Below are 6,911 nucleotides of genomic sequence, written 5' to 3'. Positions count from 1 at the left end.
TATACCAGCCAATCCTTAGTTTCGTCACGCAGTTTTGTACATATATGTTAAGCTAATACAACAGAGAGTGTCAATATGTTATGTAGAATATAAGCGACTTAGTATTAGCGGCCGACTGACAATGATTCGAAATGATAAATAAACAAGAATATGAGAAAAAGAAAAGATTGATAAATGGTTTTGTTTACGCCGACATGCCTATTCCTGCCCACGGACAGATTGGTGAAATTGTTCTAAAAAGGGAGTAATTTATGAGCGGTCGACCATAAAACAAAGCTCAATGACCGATATCTCTTAAAATAAACACGGTCAAATATATACAAAATAAAACAAAGAAACTTTGTCTGTAACATGTTACGTCGATATGTTAATTAATTAATTTAAGTCTCTGCTTAAGATAGTTATTTAACCCGATGTCATTCATTCAAAGCTTGCACAAGGTTTTAAAATGCCAGCTGAAGCCCCATAAACGGCGCTCCAGAAGTGTGTGTACAAATATGGAGGTAACTAATTTTGTTGCCCACTTTACATCAAGGACTGAAACCTACGGTAAGGGGTATATTTACTTGGCCAACACAGGCAGTTCGATTTCAAAATATAACAAAAATAAGGAAAATCTGAATAAAGTTATTGCTTATTAACGCTAACCCAGTTCACATACTACGGGAATATTTATCCTATAAACTTAAGGCAATGTGCAGAATAGGAACCAGCTTGCAGTTTTATTTACAATTACCAGAATAATAATGAACGTGAAAGGCTTCTAACATATTTCCACCCATGTTTGTTTTTTGCCTAGACATGGGCCTTTATTCACAATATTCAAACATAGGTGAAGCAAGTATTTGCCTGAAGCAGCGGGCTAATATTTTTTTGCAATCTTGTAATTTTCATGGCATACGACGCATCTGTTATTGAAGCTGACGTTTGCTATCTGTGCCCAAATCGAGATTTTAATACAACGATGACTTGTAATATTTTCTCACAATGGAATTGTTTGTCGGACAATGGTACAGAACAGTCACTCTAAACTTCATGGTCAGCGAAAGTAATTTTGCTGTCACCGATTTTGACAGACGGATCTTGATGGGCGACGTACCAACAGTTAAAAAAATGGATTGGTCTTCTTGCACAAGAGCTTTTCTACTTGTAATTACTGTTTCCAGTTGGTTTTGATAATTTTGGCAGTTTTGCAAAGCTGGGCGATTTATGCTGCTCAAACATACTTCCATAAAAAGCCACGATCTGCATTGCGCAGATAACAATATTGCCTTATCATCTCTATTGTACATATTAAATAATGCCCAGATACGTTTTAATAATACTCCTACACCCCTCTCTTTGAAGTCCCAGATGAGCGATTTCATAAAAAATACAAAAAGGGTAGAATTTGGGTCAAGTCCCTGCTCCCTTGGCACAAATAGAAATAGCTACTCTGACTTCAAGTTTACAGGTAATGCGGTTTATTAGTTTTCTCTATTCAACTTATTATTTAGTATACTTGCGTGATTAACATACAGATCTTCCGTACAACGGAAATTTTTATATTAATTTATGACATCATATTACATGAACATCTTTGTTATGGCCCCCTTAATTAATTTCACTAAGAAAACCATATGATGTCACTAAGATTTTTCGCATTGTTGGAAATACATGATACTAATTACATTAACTGGCGTAACTTATTTCAAACTATCCATAATCAAATGAATTATGATAACCTCTAGTACATTGTGAGCTATTTTCACAGAGATATATAAATATAGAGTGTGCTTCTCTCTATGTTATGATCCTATGAAATCCTATGTTATGATCTGATTTATTCAATACTTGTACATTACTTTCTATTGTAACCACTTGTAACACAAACATTTGTATACCTTATGTGTTTATTCTTACAGTTGAATCTCATGCGAATAGCAACACAAAGATCTTATTTGCATCAGATTATTTAACATATATTCTTGCTGTTGATTGTAATAAATTTGAAGGTAATTTTTGAAGTGTAACAATTACAGGGAACAAATTAGTTTTCACTTTGCGTTTAATTAAAATTGAGTAGAAATCTTATATTTCAAGCCCCGTTTCGAGAAACATCAAATGCGTTAAATGAGACAAAAAAAACATAGTAGCATTGTGTTTCCAGAGCAATCAGACACGCACAAAATAACAGATTTCATAATCTAATAAAATGAAATAAAATCCAAATTGTGTAAAATTTGATACCAAAACGGATACCTTGGTGTACTTAGTTTTGATCTGTTCTTACCAATATTCACTATAGTAATTATTTTCATATTACAACGTTAATTACAACATAGTCTCAAATTTTTCAGGGATTCGATGGATCGGAGTGTTTTCACCAACACCATATCCAACAGCGGAAGATCTTCTTGGCGTCAGAAATACTTTGATTGATTTGAATGTGACATCGCCTCTATATTTTTCTCAATGCCACGGCCGAAAATTGGATTGTTTGACTCATATTATATCCACTCATCAAATTATAGAACGATATAGCAAATAAATATTCAGACGCATAACAAAAAAATATTCACCTATTTCCCTGTTTGTTTGATAGACAATGTAAGGAATACTTGCTTTATTTACTATCGGATCTCTCTATCAATCTCTCTTTCACTCTATTTCAAAGGCGGGGTATTACGAAAAATGTATTTGGGGAAATTGATTCTATATAATTGTTTAGAACGTAGTGCCTAACGTTTCCACAAAGTTTCCACAATGAAGGAATTTTCGAGGACCGCTTAAGTCAGTGGTTCTTTAACTTTGTGAGCCTGCCGAACTCCTACGCTACTCTGCAAGCTTCTGTCGAACCCCAAATATTTGAACTTAAAAGCGCAACCTGAACTTATTGAGGGTAAGTCGATTTTGTACAAATTTATAGAAAATTTGACCGTCTTCAATTGATAAAATATGAATTCGTTGCCTTATAGGTTGTTTTTGCGAGTTAAATTTGAAGGAAATGCTTTGTCAAGAGAGTATCAACCACCCAAAAAAAACTGGCTGCTCCATTGGTTGAAGCAGAATAAATTGCAACAAACAGTAAACTTCAATTATTCATTAGATTTATTAGTGATACTTCTGCTGCTGTTTTTCGGTAACCAATTGAGAGATACGTGGCTTCAATTCAAAAGGGGCAGTTCTCACGCCATTCTCGCATTGGAGTCACGTTCAGTTGAGCAGGTAAAGCCATACTGCAAATAGTCATCAGACCAAGTTCTTTTCTTGGATGACATATTTAACGAAAAAAATCCTCGGAATAGCAAAGAGTTTTTGTAGTAAAAAAATGTTGAACAAATCTGAAAATTGTAGTGCAATCTCAGATACCAGTACGCCGGGTCGAAATGACTTGGAAGTCATTTGTGATATTTTTTGTAGCTTGCCAATTGACTACTCTCGAAAACATTCCATCTGGAGATTTAGATGAGAGATACCAGCCTGAAGAAGGTATCTATCAAGAAAAGTTAAATATAATTTGATCCTATTTGCAATTGGGTATTAAAGAGTTTCCCAAAATTGCCGCACCCCATTACGAAGGGCAAGGGTTCTCATAATTACTCATTGAAGTATTCCATTAGTTTAGCATGTATACTTCATACATCAAATACGTTCATAAATACTTGCCTGAGACCAGTCTACATTCTCTTTTGGTGTCTTGGTGTCAAACCACATTTGTCATAAATGAACGAGGTTGGATGGCTATGGACATCTATAACCACAGTAATGCACGCTGTTAGAAATAGGCTGCATATCAACATAATGCAGTTTATACAACCTTCTTCCAGCAAGATTTTCAGAATTATATCGTCAGATGTGAGTCATTCCATATAGATATCAGACGTGATAGGAAATGACGTTTCCAGAGATTCTACATGATTTCTACAGCTTTGTTTACAATTCTCTTCCATGTACTGTTATATATCTGTACATTTTCTAGGTGAACCGCACAGTTGTAAAGCTTTAGGTTTTCGCAAAAAAAAAAACGGCAGAATATAATTCAGAAAATAAAAATCACTCTGAAATTAACGCCTTCCAAAATAAAAATTTTAGAAAAGTTACAGTAAGGAATATCGATCACGACGTTCTTCATTCCATCATATTATATGATACTACGTTTCAAAATCATTACTGAAAGAATATTATTTGACTGTTTTATTATGCTTTGAAATAAATAACCAGAAAAGAGAAATGTTTATAAAATTAAACGAAACCATGCAGTTAATCGAAATAAAAACATCTTTCCATTATTATGGCGGTATGCGATTGGCACGGATATAAAACCTATAGTTACACCGTGGAAAATTCTGTTGCATTTCTGATGCTAATTTTACTTCAAGCATATTTATGTTTGCTCATTTGTTCAACTAAAGCTAATTCATCACGAGTTTATTAAAATTTGTGATAAAGGCATAAAAGCTTTCAAAGTTCATATATATATCCTGAATTGAGTTAAGTAAATATTCGTGTGAAATACATACTCTTGAGATATCAAAAGTTTTATATGTATTGCAAAAAAACAATTCGTAGCATGAATTGGTGAGAGATATCACGAAGTGTGGTTCAAATCCTTGTCAAAGTAGTACCGGACCCTTTTCTCCCTCTTGTACCCGAATAACGAGAGGAAATATATATAAGAAATCCGCTTTGAAGAAATAAATGAATCGCCGTGGTTATGAATATTGTTGGTCCAAAAATTTATTCGTAGTGCATCATCTTTCTAATTAATAAAGTGTGACTTCGTTCAACTTATTATATATATACTGTAACAAAGACATCGAGAGCGAAATCATTGAGGGTCATTGGTCAAAAATTTGGGTGGTCCATATCAGCAGCCTCAGTCAAGGCAACTTCAATACATATTCTTATCAATACCACCGATGTAGATTGCTTCGGCGTTGAGACTTGATTTGCTATTTGGAATTGAAAATGTTGAATGATTAGATAACGGACTTTATGGTGAGTTACGCGTCAAAATAATTCGTGTCCCAATTGTATGATTGTCACCTCATGTGAATACCGTAATCATTTGCTCCAAGGTATATATATATTCTATAATCTATATGGTAACAGTTAGAATAGTGGGACATTTGGTATATGTGAGACAAATGCCCTAAAATGGCACAAATTAGAAACGGCATTTGTAGACACCGTACGCTATCGGTACCGTGTCATTGTTAGTCATTGTACCTTCGTATCCATCTTTGGACATTGCTCTCTTAGAATGGAATAAATTAAAAATACTTTTTTAGAATAAAAACGAAGACTTCTGCATATTTCAGAGAAAAACGGTGTTTTTCACTCTCTGTGGAACTAGAGATGAGTGGAATTCTATCAAACAAAAGCTGAACGCTAAGACACGAGACCTGTGGCAAATAAATCTATTAAAACCGTTTTTCATGCTTTTACTAGCTATGATACACCAGGGACTCCATTGAGCCCATTTCCCTTTGAGTCACCAATCGTTTTTAGATGTTCTTACACCGTGCATAATATACTTTCTTTATTTTCTATCAGCTCTCTCTCTCTGTATTTTTGGCTATTTGAAAGGTAAACAAAAATTAACATTTACATAAAATCGGCTTAGTTTTCATGGCATTATTTGTAGGGTTTGAATCAGCAGAAATCAATTACAGCCACTTCAATGAACCGAGCTGACCTTAGATGACGTTGGAAGCAGAGTCCGATCCATCGCACAAACATGTGCATCATAATGACGCACAACCTGAACCATAACCTGTTACAATACTATATTCAGGTTGTGCGCAATCTGGGTGCACAAACTACGCAAGCACCAAATTTACTCGGAAATAAAATCAATAACTTTTAGGTATTTGTTGAGCCCAGCTCTGGGTCGCGACCCATATACAGTATATGGAAATACTGTCGAAATATACGCGTAAAATAAAGAGTACTATTTCAAAATACCCGTTTTTGTTGCAATTAACAATACAAGCCTGCTAATGCAGTCGCCAGTGGTTCAAGTGGATATACACCCGGTGGAGAACAGTCAATTATTTGTTAGCAAGAATTGTTATGCAGCGGGATGATCACGACGACGCAGTGAAAGATAATGATATCACGAGAATAAGAATGAGAAAATTGCTACATTATATAGTATATCCCTTGGAAAAAATGTAGTTCATTCTTATGTTCCATGCCAATGCTTTTCAAACTACCAAAGACTCTCAACACTTTTGCTTCTTCTCTTCTATAGAAAATACATTGTTATTATATATTCGCATTTCCACCTGTTTGTTCGTGCTCCCAGATAACCGATCAGTGGCCTCCAAGGACGACGGGGTTCCCTTTTAGGAAACACTGTCATAAACTAAAAGAGGCGACCGTGCTTCTCTTGCCTGTTGTCATGCTGTCCCTGGAATTCAGCTACAACAAAAATTTGACAAAAACGGATTTTTAAATTTTATGATTTTATTAATATTCTCAACAATGAATGATATACGGGTGGTAAAATGTCAAGTTATTCCAACAACATGATCATGTTTTGCAATTTACAATCAATATTTTGTATGTAATTTTGTTTGACAGAGCTCCAAGAGCTCTAACTACAAATATCAAAAATGTGAGGCCAAAAAAGTCACACTACAACATTGTCAAATATGCTGTATTTACGATAGATTTTAGGTGTTTGTTTCGGAAGTTTAATAACAGAATTAATTGTGGTTGTTGGGGATGTTTTAAAAAAAGGTTGCATGGAAAAAAGTTTTCACAAAATGTCAAGGCTTGATAGTAGTAGAGTAGTAGAAAAAATACTCCCATGTTTTTTTTTCATTTGATAACCACGCCACAGAACTTCCCCGATAAGTATATGCAGCAATTGCGAGAGGCAGAAATGCCAAGATGGGATTTCATCGCATTGCAAATCAATA

The sequence above is a fragment of the Styela clava genome, chromosome 5 (genome assembly GCF_964204865.1).
Source record: "Styela clava chromosome 5, kaStyClav1.hap1.2, whole genome shotgun sequence".
NCBI classification, from domain to species: Eukaryota; Metazoa; Chordata; class Ascidiacea; order Stolidobranchia; family Styelidae; genus Styela; species Styela clava.
Note: the sequence above shows the minus strand (reverse complement) of the source record.